This window comes from Phalacrocorax aristotelis, chromosome 3 (assembly GCF_949628215.1).
Source record: "Phalacrocorax aristotelis chromosome 3, bGulAri2.1, whole genome shotgun sequence".
Taxonomy (NCBI): Eukaryota; Metazoa; Chordata; class Aves; order Suliformes; family Phalacrocoracidae; genus Phalacrocorax; species Phalacrocorax aristotelis.
In genome coordinates this window covers 129,624,773-129,644,740 of record NC_134278.1, presented here as the reverse complement: position 1 = coordinate 129,644,740, position 19,968 = coordinate 129,624,773, and the positions used below count along the sequence as shown (strand labels likewise).

The 19,968-nt window shown below is 47.0% G+C and overlaps 1 long non-coding RNA gene across 1 annotated transcript in view; it reads left to right on the top strand.

The window, feature by feature from the left end:
• The window catches only part of LOC142055550 (uncharacterized), a 98,898-nt gene that overhangs the window by 26,889 nt on the left and 52,041 nt on the right, over positions 1 to 19,968 (top strand). The window contains exons 4-5 of the long non-coding RNA XR_012659978.1: positions 7,399 to 7,524; positions 16,502 to 18,600. This is a non-coding gene — a long non-coding RNA (uncharacterized LOC142055550). The remainder of the gene's footprint in view (positions 1 to 7,398; positions 7,525 to 16,501; positions 18,601 to 19,968) is intronic.

Below are 19,968 nucleotides of genomic sequence, written 5' to 3'. Positions count from 1 at the left end.
ATAAATTACTTCTCCAGAAAGCAGGGTACCTGCAAAACATAAGGCTGATGCGATGAGCAACGTTAAATCATCCAGATATGAAAAATCTTTCACAGTTTGCAGCTGGCGTAGGAAAGCATGGCTGATTCCTAGGAGATGCCCAGGCAGGTCTAACCCTACTGCAGCCACTCTTTTTTTCCAAAGCCCTGTTCTCCCAGGAAATCAGGCTGGCCTGACATTCCGGCAGTGTTCCCACCTGCCAGGCCAATGTCTGACTTCTGCACTTTCATGTGCCCCTTCAGAAAAAAAAAAAAAGAGGGCTGATTAAAATTCAGAGCTGCTTAGTCCAGGCTGCCTACACAGTGTTTCCTTTCTTGCTGGGAAAGCCTGTCCATGCTGCTCTGTTCTTCCCCTCCTCCTTCACCACTGTCGGTGCCCTGCTGATTTTGGGGTTGAGGCAGGAATGACCAAATGTGACGCACATGCCTTGCGAAGTCCGGCCATTCCTCACAGGGGGTTTGTGATTTTAGGAGTTTGTCTTAGTGGGGGTAAGCCCCGTTTCCTCAGGGCTCTGCTCAACTCCGCAAGGGTCACACTGCATCTAGTTCCTCCTGGTGTTTGTGAGGTTATACCGATGCCGTGCTGGTGAGTGCTGGTGGGAGCTGAAAGGGCTGAGGTGTACTTACTTGTAGTTGGTGGCCTTAGAAAATACAGGCTGTTCAGAGAGTCAGAACTTGGATGTGAGATCCATAATACTGAGCTGAACAGACCAAGCAGTAAAAGCTGTTTTCTCCTGGGAAGGGGGTGGGAAGGGATTTGCCAGTCAGTGAACTCATTTTACTCACAAAGTCAGAGAAAGGTAGTTTTTGTTGTGCCAAGGGCTCCAGCAGTGTGAGTTGCTCCTGTGCACCTCTAAAGGTCTAAACATCTCCTCCTCCTCCAGCATTTCAGCTCTCATTTCCAAATTTCCTGCATTTCCCTTCTGTCCTTTCAAACACTGCTCCTTTTCCACCATGACATGTATCCACTGATACTGTCCTTTCATTTGTTCTCCCAAGACCCCCCTACACGCATGGCTGCATAGACATCAGTATGCCACTTCTGTCTGAATGCTACCTGCTGACGTCCTCTGTCTTTCTCTGGAGGCACCAAACTGTCTATATCCATCTTCCTTTATGCCCTCGATGTATGTCGTCCTTCCGTACTGCTTTGCTGTTCCCTAGCCATGACCCTGCCTTCACCTCTCTCCTTCTCCCTCCTCACCTCACCTCCTGTGTGCAGTCAGACTGTTTGCTTCTCTAAGGGAGTCACCTGGAAAGTGCCGGTTGTGTTCCTGTCTTGTAGGTCGTTGCACTACTTTTAGCCTTGCGGTCCGTAAGGTCCCTCTCCCTCCTCCCTCAACACTGCTCTTGATATCTCGTGAGGCGCTTTTCCAGCTCCACCACCTATCCCTTAAGGAAAAGGAGGAGGGACTGAGCTGAGACTGGGCTGAGAGCCAGCTCATGGCAGCAGGGGGACCAAACGGAAAAGGAGCAGAGGGTGCAGACCATAGGCTTGAATGAAGTTGCGACTTTTCTGTCAGTAGGACCGCGTAGGAGACTTTCCCCGCAGGACGCTTGTCTGCTCTGCTGAATCCAGCTGTCCAAATAACCAATGTTGTCTCTATAGTGAAGGCAGGACTCAGTTTAGGATAGGATGATGTGATGCCGGTCCGGGCCCACTCTATAAATTTTTATGCGCCAGAGAAACAGTTCCTTTCAGTGTTGGACTTAACAGATGTTACTTGCCTCCTGAGATTTTAATCTCTCTCGGCTGGAACTTTCAATGTGTGAACACGTCTATGAGGGTGTTCACAGATACTAATTCTGGCCTAGGGAGAGATTCAGGCATTCTGAAGGTAAGCCCCTGCCCTGTGTAGCAGCCGACCTCTCTGCAGAGGACAGCTAAGGAGATCAGCCTCTCCAGGCTGACAGCTACCCGTGAACAACCCCCGGTTTCTCCACCAGAGCTGTCTTGCATTCATTCTCTGTGAAAAAAAAGTGCTTTCATCTCGTTCAGACTCAGCCTATTCATATTTTACCGTCTTAAAACTGTTGTCCAAGCACCGATGTTGTACCTGTGCCTTGCCCTGCATTTTGGATGTTCTAGAGTAGCTGGGCTAAAGCCATTTCTAATCCTAAACCAGCAGTCTGTGACTCAGTAGGACTTAACACCCTGCTAAGATAAACACGCCACTGTTGTGTTCTGTGCTCTTATAATGAAAGGGTAGGGAGGCGGATCCTGCCTACGAACAATAGACTTTTGTGTGGCATCGGCTCTGAAGTCCTAAGAGTCATTTCACTGGAAACTGCTTGACTGCATACTGGTCGTTCACGTGAGCATGCATCAGCAATTCCTTGCACACACCCATGATGTGGGCTGGGAGGCTGGGGCTCTGTCAGCAACCCAAACCATGTGCCTTCACCTTTTCTTTCTGCTTCAGAGGTGGCTGCGCGTGTTATTAATGTCCATTAACAAGCTAGCACCAAAAAAAAGGTCTCTAATGCTCAGCCAGGAAGCCCCTGCTTTTGAAAGGCTATCACAAAGGCTTTTGATGAATTTATCTCCTTGTGGAAGTACAAGGGGAAGGAGAACGAGGCTTGGCCCCAGGGATCAGGGTTGCTTAAAGGCATATCGGTGTAGGCACCCCGCGGTGCGGAGCTCCTCACTCTCCAGTGCCTTCCACCTTTCATTTGTCCATTGGCTGAACCCAAGGCTGGAGACTGGCATAAGAGGAATATTCACCAGCTATTTACCACCCACTTGTCAGGGATGTAAATATCTACGGCAGATAAAAGGAAAAGCTAGCATGAGTCTCTTGCTCTGTAAGCCTTGCTGCCCCTCATTTCTGCGCTCTGTCACTGAATGTACTCTAACCCCGTAGAGGAGCAGGAGCTACCAAGCTGCAGAAGTGGAAGCAGGGGGCTCTTGAGAGTGACACACAAAAAAAAGGCTGTTCTGTGCAGACTGGTGTGCAGTACGGCATGAGAGAAAGGGGTTGTTATACCCAGAAAAGAAGATATATTGGAACTAATCAGAATAGGCAATTTTGTGGTTGTTTTCTTTCCTGCGGTAAATTTTGACGATAAAACTTCTGCCCTCTCCCAGTAGATATCACCAAGTGCCTGGGGCAGGTGATCACCTGCTTTACCTGGCCTTTTCTGTGACACAAAATAGGGGGAAGCTCCATAACCTTCCTCTAGGATGACAGCGAGCCTCCCCCAGGCCTGAGCAACAGAGTCCTTCCCTTATCCCAGTATCGGTAAATCACGCAGCCACCCAGGACACTGTTTCTCTACCAGTCATCCCTGACCGTTTTCCTCCCATCCGCAGCCCTGCCTTCTCCCACACACGTCTCTCCAACCGCAGGCCATTAGTCTGCCTCGCCTTGCATTCAATGAAATCAAATTACCTTTTCAAGTGGCTTCCTGTACTTTGAAATTATGGAGCTATGATAGACCTCCCTGGAAACAGGTACTGGCGTCCGGCTGGGGATGCCTTGACGGTTGCTGCTCTGAACAAGCTTCACGTTTCCTGTCCGCTTTAGGGAGATTAGCAACTCCTCTGTGTATTTCTAATCTTGCCCTGATCTTTATGGAAACTGCTCCAGTATGCGCATGAAGGTTGCAAAACTCCTATCCCATACTTGTTTGGAAACTCCTCTTCATTTTTTCTGTTCTTATGTGACCCTTGAACAAGGAAGCAAAGAGTATTTAGGCAAAGAGGACACATACAACTCCACCTCTTGTTTATCATCTGAAGCAAGATTAATTACTATGTCACTTGCATTCTTGCTTGCATATTTATTTCTCGTGAACTGATACAGTCCCACCAAAGTGCTCCCTCCTCTGCAGAAGTGCTGAGATGGCTGATCTGGGTCCCTCCACCCCTTTCACAGAAGCCTTTCTGTAACTTCAGGATGGTGAGGACTATCGTTCACTCCCCCCCCATGGTATAGTGAGCACATAGTGGGGACCTGAAGGTGAAAAGTGACAGTCTGTTACTGCTGGTTCCTTAGTCATTTAGCAGCAGCATGGGAATAGTCACTGTATACAGGTAGTTTCAGCCTGGGTTATATCTCTGGAAAATCACCCTTGGTTTTTTTCCTATTAAGAGTCACTCACTGAGTCTGTTCCAGGATCCACTGCAACCACTGGAAGACTGTTGACTTTGGCAACAGTACCTTCAGTCCTTCATACGCCAGTGGAAGGATGCCCTTGGCTTTCCCACATGAGAGAGTTAAAGCTTGGTGAATTCAGATTAAGCAGGAGGCTAAAGACTTCCGAGCATTGTAGGGCAACTCTGGAGAAATGTGTAGGAAAAACTGTCGGAGCAGTGGGCAGGAAATCTAGAAGTAACATCTAGCTCCTAACAGACTGCTGACTTTAATAGGCTCTCGGTGAGAAAAGGCATTTCCATTCTGTTTGCCCCATTCCCTGAGGCCAACAAGCGCACCACAGTGGACTAAATATGTCTGTGGCTACTTTAAAAAAAAATTCAATATACTTAAGTGTCAGAAATTACAAAAAATTATGCTAAATATAGATTCTTCCATGGCAGCCCTCTGGAAGTATAGTAGTTTTAATTATTCACGTTAAAGACTAACTTAATTAAGTTTTATCTTAAACATTTTTTTCCGGAGATAGCTTTTTAAGTGACTGTGTTTTTCTTAAACAGACCAATACAAAGAAATCCAGAGTACACTAGAGAAAATCTCAGTCTCTTTTCATTGTGAGATCTCTGCTCTGCAAGGGAGGAGAAGAAAATTAGGGAGTGAAACCACATCACATGGAGAAGACGCACCAGGGAGTTTCCTGCAGCAATTAGAGAGTGGCAGAGAAAATAGTGACCTGTTTTGCTGATTATCAAACCCTTAAATGATCAAACTCTTCACATCTTTTAATGATCAGAGTCAGAAGGCACATATTCACAGCACTCTATTGAAGGACCAGAACATGGATGATGAGACTTTCAATAAACATGCAAAATTATAGAATCATAGAATCATGGAGTGGTTTGGGCTGGAAGGGACCTTTAGAGGCCATCTAGTCCAGCCCCCTGCAGTGAGCAGGGACATCTGCAACTCGATCAGGTTGCTCAGAGCCCTTCCAACCTGGCCTTGAATGTTTCCAGGGATGGGGTGTCGACCACCTCTCTGGGAAACCTGTGCCAGTGTTTCACCTCACTGTAAAAATGTCTTCCTTAGATCTAGTCTAGATCTACCCTCTTTTAGTTTTAAACCATCACCCCTTGTCCTGGTGCAACAGGACCTGCTAAAAAGTTTGTCCCCATCTTTCTTATCAGCCCCCTTTAAGCACTGAAAGGCCGCAATAAGGTCTCCCTGGAGCCTTCTCTTCTCCAGGCTGAACAACCCCAGCTCTCCCAGCCCGGCCTCACAGCAGAGGGGCTCCAGCCCTCTGATGACCCTCTCCAGCAGGCCCATGTCTTTCCTGTGCCGAGGGCTCCAGCGCTGGATGCAGCACTCCAGGTGGGGTCTCACCAGGATGGATGGTAGTTAATTTTGATATCCAGCACAAACGATTCTGGCTTTGTGTGTAAATATGCCCAGTTCCCTCCGATACCTGCAGGTCCCTTAGGCTGAACCTGTGTTGAGCCTGGAGGCTGTTTTAAACCATGGCCCGTGGGAACAGCTCTGGTGCCTTTGACCAGCCAGGGATTTAGGTGGTGCAGGGTGCACAGACTATTTCCCCAGAAGGCCCTTCTATGGTGGAGAGGAACGGTGAAAACAAGCGGGACATCTGTACGAATCTAACTGTTCACGGTAGCTTTTGACTGGAACTGAGGCTGTAAGGAGATGTGTTCTGGTACTCCATGGTGCAGGCCATAACCTAGCTGTCTGCTGTGCAGATTCTCTCTGCAGAGATGAAAACCCAGCCAGGAGGAGTCATCTGTTTCTTGTCCTTTGCATTGCTCTTGAAGAACCACCAGGACCTTAATCCCAGGGGCTGAAAGCATTCAGGGCTTGGTTTTGCAATGAGTGCAGCTCAAGCCTGTGTTTCGTGTTGCAAGCATTCTTTTACAAGTTAAGGTCCTGATATGGGCTTTTAGTTAATTATACTTTTAAGTCTCACTCCTTTCTATTTAAGTGTCGAGTGTACGTGCGGAATTCCACCAGAGATCGGCTTCTGCTAAGACAGAGCTCTTTGGCAGCCTGAGTAACTCAAACCTTAGAGAAATAGAATAAATATTGCAACCTAAAGATTTTGCTGAAATTGCAGTTCAAAATGGGTGAAAGTCCTTTCATCTCAGCTTTTAAACAGAAGCACGGCTCTCCTAAATATTTAATCTACAAGGCACGTCAAAGGTTTTTGACAATTGAAATTATAGCTCCAGTATTGAGGAGAGGCTGTCAATTTGTGGCTTTGTGCTTTTTCTCCCTGTAAATGTGAGTAATTTCTTTTAGCCCTCAGTACGTCACCAGAATATTGTTGTTTGTGGAGCTGCTTGGATTTAGTAGATGAGAATCAATAAATGAACCATTTACTGACTGTGAAATTGACTTTTATAATTGAGAAACTGCTGAAAATGTATGTATATCTGAAGGAAGCAAAAATCAAGCTGCATTATGTTGCATGTTTGCTGCATATCTGACAGAATTAAGTTGATCCTTTTGGATAGAAGTCACAGAGTCACGGAAATGTTGGGTGGTAGGGACCGCTAGATGTCACCTTCACGTCCAGCCTCCCACTCCGAGCAGTGCTGCGACCAGCACTAAGTCAGCTCGGCCATGACTTTGTTTAGATCAGGTCTTGAAAAACCTCCGAGGATGGAGCCCTTCAGGTAGCTTGTTCCTGTGCCATGCTACCCTCCCAGAGAGGAAACGTTTTCCTTTGTGTAATGCAAAAATAATCATTCACAGTTTCTACTTATTTTCAAATTTATGTTAATAAAAAAGTCCTACCTGCACAAACGTCAGAGGAAAAAGCTGGGGGGGGAGGCTTCTTTCTGATGTCAGAAACCAGCCGTCTCAGCTACTCAGCTCAATTAATCATCTAGGTTCCCTAAATGCACTATTAATGGGGAAAGTGTGGCACTCCCAGATGCAGATTCAGAGGGACCGCGCTAGGTACTCGCCAGAATTAAGGGCCTGCTGCTTCTTCGTCACTGAAGGTGGTAGGATTGTTTGTGAAATCAGCTGGTACTTAAGGTTATTGAGTCAGGGTGTTTTCTGCTCATTGTGTGCAACAGAGTGAAACATTACTGAAACATCAGTGCAAAAACGAGACCTGGAACAACATAACCTGGGCTGAAGTTAATGTTCCTGTACCAAGGACCACTGCAACATCTATCTCCAGTGAAATAATACCGGACCGTGGGAGTTCCCTACGGAGAGTTCTGCTAATGGATCTTATTCCTCAGGCAGGAAGCCCAGATGCTGCGAGTTTTCCCAGAGACACGCGTGAGCGATGTGTTCAGCTGCCAGGTGCTTATGGAGAGAGCCTGTTATTTTACAGACCGTTTGGGTGCCTTGTGTAGCCTTGCACAGTGAGTAGTACCAAGTAGCCTCATAGAGAACGGAGTAGCTGGTCTACAGAACCCATGGTGAAACTTATGACAAGCAGACGGTAATATAAGCACTTGCTAGAAATGACCATAGTGCAAAGCTAGGCTAATAGTCACGAATCTTGCCTTAGTCTTCAGTTTGGGCTCATACCTTGAGTCTTTTTGCAGGTAATGGGCTAATGCAAATCACTGGGTTTAAATAGCTTGTTCTTTGGAGGACTGAGAACTCGGATCTAGATGGAGAATTAGGGTATCTATTGTTAGCTTCTGTGGGGTTTCTATACTTCTCCTACAGAGTTGCGACTAGGCCCTTTTCTCCTGAGTGGAGCATTCTGGTGCTCCAAAAGCTACAGGACTGTAAGGTTGACTTGCTGGTCGGGTTTGATGCACTTTTTCTGACTGGTTGAACTCCTTCTATCAGATCAATTCTTAGGCATTGAACTTATTTGACACCTTGCCTCCGTAACTTCCCTGGCCTTGCTCAGCAAACTATTTTTCCTCAGTGAATCTTCCATATCTATTCAGAGGCCGAGAGTCTCACCTATGTTGTGGCTGATCTTTCTTTTACGCTGCTTATCATATCATCTTTCACCCCCCAGTCTCTCAGCCAAGAGTTGATAAAGAGAGAAGCTGAACATAGCAGATAGAGTTGACCTGTCACCTTGAACCTGGAAACCTGCTCCTTCAGCATCTGACTGTGTTTAACAAAAACAGGGCATGGTGAATTATCAAAGGGAGTTCTGCCTCTGACTTTCTGCTTTTCCCCAAGAACTTGCTGTGAAGATGTATTTGGTATCATGAAGCATGTAAAATGAAAAAAAAAAAATTAAAAAAAGCTGCCTTCCAAAGGCTCAAAGGCTCCCTTAGAAGAGGCTTCATGAAAAAGGAAACCAGGCATCATGTTAAAAGCTGCAAGGTCAGCATGAAGATCCATAAAGGTCAATGCAGCTTCAAAATGATGGGTGGGTGGGTGGGTAACGTGTAGGTACTGTGTCATGGCATTCTGTGTTTGTATACACTTAATACTCTTGACAACTAATACAGAAAACCCATTATAAACTGGGGCCAGACCAATCAAGTGACCTAATTTTCATCTAATTTAGATGAGGTATTGAGGTTAAAAACCAAGACAGGAATCTGACAATTTGGTAACGTGAAATACCACTTCATTTGTGTGTGGGTACTGAAATTGCACTGTATTTAGAAATAAGGCAATCAAATAACATTTCTGGGTTCTGTTGTTCCCAAGGAGGGAGAATGTGGGCACCAAGGAGAAAAGCTGAAAGAGAAAAAGAAATGTGGCATGTGACTTAAAGAGCTGCTCTCGTTCATCCATCTGTCCCACAGCAGGACCGTCTCTAAGTCATTTCTTAAATATTTGTCTGATCTCTTCCTAAAGATGTCCAAGTAAAGAGATGGCAATCTATTTCAGACCTTTTACTCTTAAAAACTTCTTTGAAGTCTTCTTTAACTTGAGTCATTCTTGCTTCTGTAGAAACCAGTTGCAGGGACCTAACAAATGCCAGGCAGAGCAGAGAGGTGACTTTGTATGTCCTGCAGACGACAGCCCTGTCTATAAAGTCTTGGACGACACCTAAAATCATCTTGAATTCTAATCCTGTCTTACTTGTGGTCTCTTCCAGGGCCATATCCTCTGCAGAGGTAGTCAGCTCCTCTCTTCAGGTCAGTGAAATCAGTAAGCAGGACTAGATCCAAGATAGATGCCTACAAAACCTCGCTCAGTATCTCTTTCCACTCCTGTCGTGAACCAGGGGATGCAGTCACTGAGAGTAGCTCCCTGTGGGTTTGCACACAGTCCATACTAGTTTCGTCAACACCCGAGCTTGCTTATGAAAGATGTCACGTGAACCATGGGCAGGAGCGTAACAAAATAAAGATACGTGATTCCTACTGCATCTCTTCTAGCTACAAACCCTGAAAGCCATTATAGGAAGGAAATTCTATTGGCGTGATGTGAATTTTTTTTTAACAAATCCATTCTCTCTGCTACTCATTTCCATTTTCCATTCAACAAATACAATAGATTTTTTTTTTTTAACTTGCTTTTTTTCCCCCTGGGAATTGAAATTTGGTGACAGTTGTGCAAATTTTAATGCATTTTTCCATCACTTTTTCAAGACAGAGGTGATCTTCACTCTTCCTTGTCTACAGGAAAAACTTTCTGTACTGGAAAGAGGGATGGTAATATGCAAATCTAAGGACAGCTAACTGAATGCGCAGGTGGAAAGAGCTGGCTTGTTGGAGCAAATGATTTGAAATAAGGGCTGTTGGAAAATCACTTAACAGGCCTGTATATTGGAGCAGGAAGAGAAGTACTAACAGCACTTCTTGTCATGAGATATCAGTGCTGAATTAGGAATACAGAAGTGACTGTTCCTGATGCTGGCAAATACAACTTCATCTAGGGAAAAAAAAAAAAAAAAGGATTTTATTCTTGCTTGTTTAAGTCTATTTTTTCGCCTTTTATCAGGACAACCAAATTTCAGAAAACTGACCAGGCCTGTTTAGGACCACGCAGTTTAGTCTGTCTGAATTTTCAGATGAACCTTTGAAAAGCAATCTTGTCTGCATTGAAAAGATACGCAGGATCTCCACAATCCAACCTTTGTCAAGAAGCATGTGTTTGCTAGAAGAGCAAGTCCTCGTTTCCTCCTTGGCAGGTTGCAGTTTTCCATTTGTTCCTTTGTGTTCTGCACCGTGTAGTCTTTCAGGAGTTACCATGGGTTTGCACCACGTAGCCACCTTCCAGGGCGGGCTGCCGGGAGCTGGTGCGGAGGAACTCCCCAGGCTCAGTGCTGTGAAAGGAGACACAGAACCGCTCTGTGCTGCACTGCGCATTTCCAAGCTTCCCCCTGGGGAGAAAGGGCGGAAATTCTCCCACTTTGGGCCAGAGGGAATCTAACATGGTCCCATGCCTGAAGCTGGGCAGCAATGGCTTGGCATAGCACCATCAGTGCTGTCTCAAATACATCCTCATGCAGACTTCCCCGTGTAAGACTCGGTAAGTCTCTGTGTATCTGTTGCGTTGGGCAGTCCCGCCTACGTAGGCAGCATTGGGCCTTTACTGATTGGCAGGAAAGTCACCACTTGAACAAGGGGAACATGTTTGTTTTATCCAAATGGAAGACTTCCGCTATCAAAGGATTGTTTAACGCTCAGTGCTACAGGAAAAAAAGTATTATATGGCTTCTGCTTATCCTTGATTTCCCACAAAACAGTGATGAACGCTCTACAAATAATTGCGCTCATAAATACTCAGGGTCTGCGTTACCCAAATTTCCTATTCAAGCAGATGTCTAAGGTTGCTTTATAAGCAAATAAAATACAAATGATCTCTTCATCCCACGTATAAATATATTAAAGCCTTCTGGGAATTGCACACTGTAATCCTTCTCTTAGGCTTATTCAGATGCTCTCCAGCGTGAGTTTTACTGATTGCCTAGAACATCCTTTCGCACAGACCTGCACGCACATTTGGGGTATCTGTGATGTGCAACCCAGTAAACCCAGCGATTTTGAATTAAGTGGGTTGATGGTCACCAAATGCCCAAAGTCACACGTGGTGGTTCCTTTCTGTTCCTCTTGAAAGCTGATTGATGGGAATCGCTGTATTGCTGGCTGATGAGCTATTACTGGCGGGGCAGAGGCACTGTTGTCAGAGTGAAGTCGCAGAGATTCCAGTAAGTTTGTAATAAAAGGAGAAGAATCTAGGATTGTTTCAGTCTCAAAGGTCACATCTGTACTGATGTGAAGCGGTGTGCTTTAACTAAACTCAATGAGCCTAGGCTCATTTACCATAGCTGAGCATTACTGCCTGTAATTAGTCTGTGGGGTTTGGGGTTTTTTTCTGCCTGATTTGCCATCCATTGCAAGCCAAAATACATTAATGAGGCTGCATGAATCGCCCATAAAGGCAGGCATATCTTCTCAGAAGCTTCTGCCTTGCAGATCAGTGCGTAGGCGTACCATGCTGCTGGTCTACCCAAAACGATGCTAGGAGTAAACAGTCCTCTCCTCTTATATTTGACAGGGAAACAGAGGGCAGGAGGAACAGCATATTATGAACCATTTTTTTTTATTATTTCTGGGGAATTAGAAGCAGATCCACAGAAGAACATAAGGCTTTGCAACTCTCAGTGTCTCACTCTTGTGGTGCCTGGGAGAGGAGACCCAGAGCTAGCCCCTGTTCCATGTCTTGCTATTTCATACTGACCAGCACATAGGATAAGATACAGGATCCAGTATCCAGCCTGCCTGTTTCCTCTTTCCCCAGAGCAGATACTTGCATCACTGGGTTACAGAATCATTCACATGCTTACTGCATTTCCCCCATCTGATGCATCTTCTGGCCTTATTGTGAAGTGGGAGAGCGGGAGGTGGATCATACAGCCCGTAAGACCGCAGGCTGGGCACCCTTCTTGCAGGAGGTGAGGGAAATGGGCTTGAGTCTCTGCAGAAAGGAGAGGAAATTGGATTTGTTTCTCAGAACCAGGCCTGCAAAGGTGTATTAGGCACATCTCAACATACTTGGGTAACGTCCCTCTGAGGAGACAGGCCCTACAGGAAGCATCTCCTCACCTCTTATTGCTAATCATAGGTGTAATCTACTAAATGCAGCCATCTGGGAAGTGATACTATTTAAAGAACTTTAAGACTTTCTAGCTCTGGAAGGTACTGTGTAAAATCAGATGCTATCCTGGTTTACATAGACTGTGCTCAATTACCCATAAACTTCACTGGCTTTTGGGTGGGACTGAGGTTTTAAAGATTCCTGGCATCCTTTTATGGGTGGATGATTTGGAATCTTAAATGATATCTTTTTCTCTTTTATTTTGCTTGACTACTTCAGATTTAAGTGCTGAGCTATCACATATTTTAGTGTTGTGAACTGGGATTACTTTTTTTTTTCCTTTCTAAAACCCCGAGAACTACAATGTTAGAAGAATAGTGATGTCAACACAGAAAGAAACCCAGACCCCTCCTTGGGAGACACCACATGCAATCCCAGCCAGCCATGCTGAAGAAAAAGGCAAGATAGGGGGAGGGGGAGGGAGGAGAGGAGTGAGGGGAGGGAAGAGCGTCTGTTAGATAGGAAGAGACAAAGACAGCAAAACAAAGGATGAGAAGCCATGTGCTTGCTATCTGCAAACAAACACACTGCAGAAGGAGATTTATGCAGGTCAAAGGACAAAGGTGGTGCAAGATCAAATAGCTGTGAGGTAGCCACAGTTAAAGAGAGGCTGCATACAAGCAAGCTGTCAGACCATCAGAGGAAAGGCATTCGGGGGTGTCTGTCAGAGAAAGTGACCTGAAAGAAACCCAGATAATGTGAAAAATAATCGTATCAATTTATGGAAGTGACAAATGGCACCTGTCAGACTGAATTCAGTCACCCAAGATGTCCTGCTTAGTCCCATGCCCTGTGTCAGCTTTTCAGTAGAAGGGCTGCTCCTCACTAATTTTCTGGGATGTTTCTTTTCTCCTATGATGGAAATGGGTTACGAAATACGCATTCTGGTTGTTGTTCAACTTGCAAACCAAAATATTCAGGTCCAGTGTATGTTGTTCGCTGAGGAATGCACATTCATGCAGGAGGATACTCTTCTAGCAGCTGATAAGCTGGAGGAGAGACTGTACTGCTTTCAGCCCCGGGCTGTCTGAAACGATTTTCCAGCGTCCTCCATTCCCCGTGCTTGTGAAATCACAACGACAGCGCTACCAATTCTAAATATTCAAAGCTATAACCAGAACCCTTGCTGTGCCTGTTTACATCATCATTTTGTCTTCAAGATAGTAAGATTTCAAGAATCAGAAGTAAAGGATGTCATTTCCCACTTGGTTTTGAAGCTTGGAGATACAAGCTTCAGTTTTTATAGTTATAAGGATAACAGCTCACTGTGTTTTTTAAAATGAGAGCTGAGATCTTTGTACATAATTCTAGGAACCAGGACTTCACAAAAATACCAAATAACATGAGAGAGGAGGAGGAAAAAGCCTCTCTCAGCATGGCTCTTCTTTTTCCAGACAAAAACATAAACCAAACAACCTCTCCAGAAGGCATTCTGGTGACATGAGCATTTTTATAACCCATTCTTCCTGGCAATGCGCACGGGGGAAAAGGCAGCCGCACAGGTGCAATGTGAGACACACGCCGGCTTGTTGCGGGAGCAGCGGTCAGGAAGGGCGGAAGGGCGAGGGGCTTCCACATGCAACCTCCATTCCTGGAGGCTCCCAGGGCTGACGTTCCCCAGCCAGGCAGAAGACGAGGGACTATCCTTTGAGCTAAATAAGGAAGATTTGGCCCCTGGAAGAAGCGGCAGGAAGCCGAAAAGTTTTGGGGAACCATCTATGAGTTTAAATAATCATTTTTAGCAAACCAGGCCCAAATGCCACCAGTGTAGCCTGGAAACAAGGGCATTTCTACTCAAGAGCAGCCAGGCCAGGCTGACACTCCCCAGCTACTTGTACCACTAAAAGCAGCGGTGTTGGAAACCCCCGGGTTCTGCACATGTTCCAGTTAACAAAAATCAGCCTGACGCTCCTGCCTGTGTCCAAACTGGGGAACCTGAACGCAAAGTTCTGTGGTCAATTAGTCAAACATAACATTGCAAGACTTCTTGACCTTTCAAAACTGGAATGAATTTGCCAAACAGGAAAGAGTAGGAATGAAGCAGAACAAGTAACTCAGAAACCCTCTGGGTCTAATCTGCCAATGCCTTGCACCTCCAGCCTCATTTCTGGTCTCCTGGCAGAGTAATGCATGAGTGTCAGCAGATTTCCAGGGGTGAGAGCAGAATCCTGCACAACCTGCCCCGCCACTTCTGCTTGTGCGAATTAGAAGAATGTGGTGTTTTATCCCCATCTTACACCGGCAGAAGCGTGTGTCCCTGCGTACCGCTGGCAAGTGCCTGTCCCGGCTGGGTTATTAACTGAACGTTCATTGCGCTCGCCTGATGCACCAAAGTATGGGCACAGGAACAGCCTCAGGTGCCTCTGCCCCACCAGTTGGTTTCAGACAGTGCCTTAGGCAGAGGTATGGGAAGGAATAAGGTTGGGGCAAGAGCATACCATGCTCCTCTCTTCCAATATCTGGATGTTCTCAAGTTATTTTCCGGAGTGTGACACGGTACTCCTTAGTAACCCTTAGCTGATCTCATCTTCAAGTACCTTGGGTCTTTTGGCTCCCCAAAAGTACAAAAGAAGTACTTTCGTCCTCTAAAACTGTATCAACATAATGACGGGGTTTTTTTCTGTTTCATTCTCTATCTTTTTCCTAATAATTCCTAATACCTGATTTACTTTTGTAACTGCTGACCCAACACTGAGTTCATAAAATATGCATGGAGGAAAACTCACGGCTGGGTGGCTCAGCTTTCACCTTCATGTTCTTTGAAGTCACCTGGCCCCTCTTTAAGCTTTCCCCTAGCAATGAATATTTGGCTGAATTAAGTGAGAGGTGCAAGGGCTGAGGAAGCCGCGGAGAAGAGGGAGAGCAGCAGTGCCTGTAAGTGGGGAGGCAGCTACGGCTGTGTGAGCTGGAGGTCAGACTCTGGGTAGTGTCAGCAGGTGCCTGAGAGAATTTGACCAGCAAAACACAGAGGACGAGGTACACAAGTGGCATCACCCCAGCCCCCTCTTCCAGTAGCTGCTGGCAGTCTGGCTTTTCGCAGCATCTGATGAAAGCTGCTGCCTTTACACCATACCCTCTGCCTGGTCTGGGCACACCACCCTGAGCAGTGCTTTCATGAAGCTGCCAGCAGATCTGCCCCTCGGGAACAGACACGGTCAGTGACGCTGATGCCAGAGAGACAGCAGCTGCCTGGATTTATTCATTATTTTGGTTTTTTCTCACCATGATTGTCATGTTCTTCCTTGATAGCTGTTAACTGGAAACAGTGGTTACAGTCTATTTTGCTGTTTGTTATACTTTGGGAATATTTGCAGTGAGGTCTCCAGGGCTGCCCGCCCTGGCCCCAGCACCCTATTCCTCCGTTGCACCCCTCGCCACTGGCTGCACCCCCTTGGCAGCCCCGCTGCCGGGACCTGCAGGCACCCCCCAGGTACTCACAGAGAAAAGATAAAAAGAAAGGAAAAAAGGAGAAGTAGCTGATGAATAAACGGAGCCGCATCCCCCATCGTCTGACAGTCGTGCAACTACCTCCCCTGGCTTCGGACCAAACTGCAAATTATTTTTGCCGGTCTGCCCCTGGGCGAGGCTGCTCTGGGAGCACAGGGAGGCAGCGACGGCACCGCGGGCACTGAAACTAGTGCGTACCCTAATCCCTCATGCCGGCTCAGAGCAGTGACTCAGTAGGAAAGGTGCTGTTTGGTGGGTAACCAGCAGTGGTATGAAGGACACCGTGATCAGGCAGGGGGTTTCCTAGGGGAAGCCTCCTCCGTCACACTGTCAGTGTGTCAGCCCTTCTCTGAGTTCCCCAAACTTAGAAAACTTGGCTATATGATTTGTGGTGGTGGGAGATTACGTTCACGCTTTTCCCAGGGGAAAATAAAAAATAAAATTATTTTTTAAAAGGTCGTGCAAAACGCAGAGGTGGATTTATATTGAAAAAACAGGCCTGGGCACTAATTTGGGAAGATTTGAACGGGATGCTCAGACTGGCCTCTACCTTAAGTGAGCACAATGACCGTTAGGTGAAAACTCAGTGAAAACTTGCATCTAAATGCAGTTGTGAAGTGTGTGGCTTGAATTTTTCTCTGCAGGAAATCGGTTTTATTTGAGTAATGCAGTAGTCTTCTGCCGAGGGATTCAGTGAAAGGGATGGCCGCAGGATACCCTGGGGATAGTCCCTTTTTAGTTGCCTGGAAAAAATATTATTGCTGATGAATCCATTAAAGCAGTGGCTTCCCTATAAGCCTGTTAATGCTCAGTGATGTGGGTCCTTCTGTGTATTTACTGACCTTATCTTTTCTGTGAAAGGCCATCATAGGCACTGGACCTTTCGGTGTGAGGAGAGGCACGTACGAGTGGAGCATCCAACACTGGGGTCAGCGGCACGACCGGGGAACACCCAGCCTTTCTGGACCCGTCGCCGTTCACACGCTACGCTGACGTTGTGCAGCTGCTAATATTTTGCTGCCCGTGGCAACCACCTGTTATGCTTTTTCGTTGCAAAGCCAGTCTGCCATGGAAACACTTCCAGCCGAGCAGCAGCTGCCGTGCCGTTAGGTCATTGCAGAGATGTTAAAACGTGGATTGCAGATGTGCACGTTGGGACCCGAAACATGAAGTAGTGTATTGATTTGGGATCAGGCTGCCTTCACTCTTGCTCATGCCAGCAGAGATAAAGAGTCATCATCCGACTCTACTCAGCACTTGTCAGGCCACACCTGGAGTACTGTGTGCAGTTCTGGTCCCCGCTGTACAAAAAGGATGTGGCCAGGCTGGAAGGGGTCCAGAGAAGGGCCACCAGGATGATCAGAGGACTGGGCAGCTGCCATACGAGGATGGGCTGGGAGAGCTGGGTTTGTTCAGCCTTGAGAAAAGGAGGCTCAGAGGGGATCTCATCCCCATGTACCAGTACTTAAGGGGCAGCTACAAAGAAGATGGAGACTCCCTTTTTACACGGAGTCCCATGGAGAGGACAAGGGGGATGGACACAAGTTGCTCTTGGGGAGATTCCGATTGGACACGAGGGGGACATTTTTCACAGTGAGGACAGTCACCGTTGGAATAATCTCCCCAGGGAAGGGGTTGGCTCGGCCACGTTGGGCACCTTCAAGAGTCGGCTGGACAGGGTGCTGGGCCGTCTTGTCTAGGGTGGGCTCTTCCCAGAAAGGTTGGCCTAGATGGTCCCTGAGGTCCCTTCCAGCCTGGGATTCTGGGATTCTGTGTGATTCTGTGATTCTGTGATTATGCCTCGGCAGGTAGAATTGTGCACCTGAACCCCGACTTTAAAAATTATTGATGTATTTCACGAAACGCAGTACTGAATGCTGCCTAAGCTGGCAGAGCGACCACCCCGATGCCACCAGCAGCTGCCCAGGAGCGGCGGGTGAGCGTGCTGCAAGAGCTGCCGTCCTCAGGACATCCCGGAATAGGCAGCGACGTGTATGAGCTGTCACTGCACGGCAGGTGGTGGCACAGTGGCATTGTCTCATAGGACTGCAAGTCCCACTCATGAGCAGCAGCGGAAGGACCACAAGGGTTTGTCCCACTGGCTCTGCACACACACAGCTCGTGGCCCTTTAAAGCCATCGTGCCTGACCTCAGTGACTCAACACGAGGGACAGCAGCGAAACGGAAAGGAAAAACCGCAGTGCCACATGCTTGTTTCCAGGCGAGAGGGTTTCTGGTAGCGAGCCAGCTGCTGACACCCCGCCTCTCACGGCCATCCATGGGGCTGTGTGGGGGCCAGGTGCTGCTCGCTGTACGTGTGTCAGAAGCCTGTCCTCATGCAAACCGAAATTGGCCGTACCTTTCTGCATGCTGAGGTCTGCTATTCCACTCGCGTGCAGGATATACAGTACATCTGGAATCATTAATTTCTCAGCCTATTGTTGCTTTCCTGCGGACCAGGCGTTTGCTGCTTCTGAAGCCTGTTGACTGTATTCAGTATCTCTTCCTGTTTAACTTCATTATTCCAGCCTCCTACTTTTTTTTTCAGGGCCTGTCTTTTCATTTTCCCCTTGAACAAGAGAATTTGCCTGAAGTACAGATGAGTCACAGATACCGTATTTCCTCTTCTCTGAAGCACATTTACAGTTTGGAGGAATTACAGCTGACAGCGATCAGCCATACATTCCAAGATACCATTTGAGGGAAGAGAAGTGTGGAACAGCGATGCTGAAATCAGCCTGAGAGGTAAATGACTGAAAGAAGGAGAGAGAGAGAGAAGTAGGACACGGCGATCCTTAGAAGGGCAGCTGGACACAGGCACTCACTGTGCAGCATTTGATGGTGGTGCCTCAACTGCTAACTGTAACCAGAGATGCTCTGTCACACCTGTCAGCAGCCATTCGGGCATATCTCAGCCAGCTCTAAATACAAATATCGGAAGCAAAAGGGATGAATATCCAGTAAGTCAATTCATCTGCTCTGTTCCTAGCCCAGCATTTCCTGCAGTGAGGGAAGGTTAGTTTATAATAGGGTGTAAAAGATGCTGCCAACCGTGCATTACCCCATTAAAGCCATTGTACTGGTTTTAGCTGGGAAAGAGTTAATTTTCTTCATCACAGCCAGTACGGGGCTACGGTTTGGATTTGTGCTGGAAGCAGTGTTGATAACCCAGGGATGTTTTCATTCCTGCTGAGCAGGGCTTACACACAGCCAAGGCCTTTCCTGCCCCTCACCCCACCCCACCAGCGGGGAGCTGGGGGGGACATGGCTGGGACAGTGACCCCAACTGACCCCAGGGATGTCCCACACCATATGATGACGTGCTCAGCAATAAAAGCTGCGGGGCAAAAGCTTGCCATGGCTGCCGTGGCTCAGGGACTGGCTGGGCATCGGTTGGCTGGTGGTGAGCAGTGTGGGGCTGGTTATTTTTTTTGCTTCGCTTGTTTTTTCTTGGTTTTGCTTTTCTTTGTTTCATTTTTTTTTTTACTTATTAAACTGTTTTGACCTCAACCCATGAGTTTTCTTTTGCCCTTTCGATTCCCTTCCCCATCCCGCTGGAGGTGGGGGAAAGTGGGCAAGTAGCTGTGCAGCGCTCAGCTGCCGGCTGGGGCTAACCCACAACAGGCACACAGCTCCAGAGGCCTTCCATGCTGCGGCTCTGACCTGGCCGGTTGCAGTAACGTATTTTTAAAGCCTTTCATTTTTGTCTCAGAGGTCAATTGAAAATGGAGTTTCCCAGCTTGCCTTGTGTCCTGAGCTGTTTCCTAAAGCAGGCCTTGTGGTTTTGTTTCTCATATTTCCATGGGATTTTTTGCTGGAGTTTTGGGGTTTTTTTGACATATAGCCACAACAAGTATTTGCTTCATAAAGAAATCTGCTACTGAGGCTATTAAGGGCTACAGTTTACAGGGCTACTGTAGCCTCTGCCTTTCCATCCCCAAATTTTAAGGCAGTGCTGGGCCCAATCATGGAAGTCCAGTCTATGAGTATCAGAGTGAAAATCGGGCTTCTCATATGCGGCCATTGGCAAGACAGGCTAATTCCAGCTGTGTCTTTCCACATATCAGAGTACCTTACATAAAAGCCCATCCAGGGCTCGTCCGTAGTAGAAAGTATTTGTGTAACCATCAGTGACGGCACACTGCAGTCAGCTGGGGCTCCAGAAAGGGCCGTCCCGACCTGCCGTCATGACTGGAAGAAGATCATGTTACGCTATCACTTTACTGAACAAGTTATTCCAGCAAATCTTTGGTAACTTCAGCGCAAGGTGGGCTTCGTAGCTGCTCTTTTGAAGAAGCGTGTGTAGGAAGGAGTCTGCTCCGTGCACC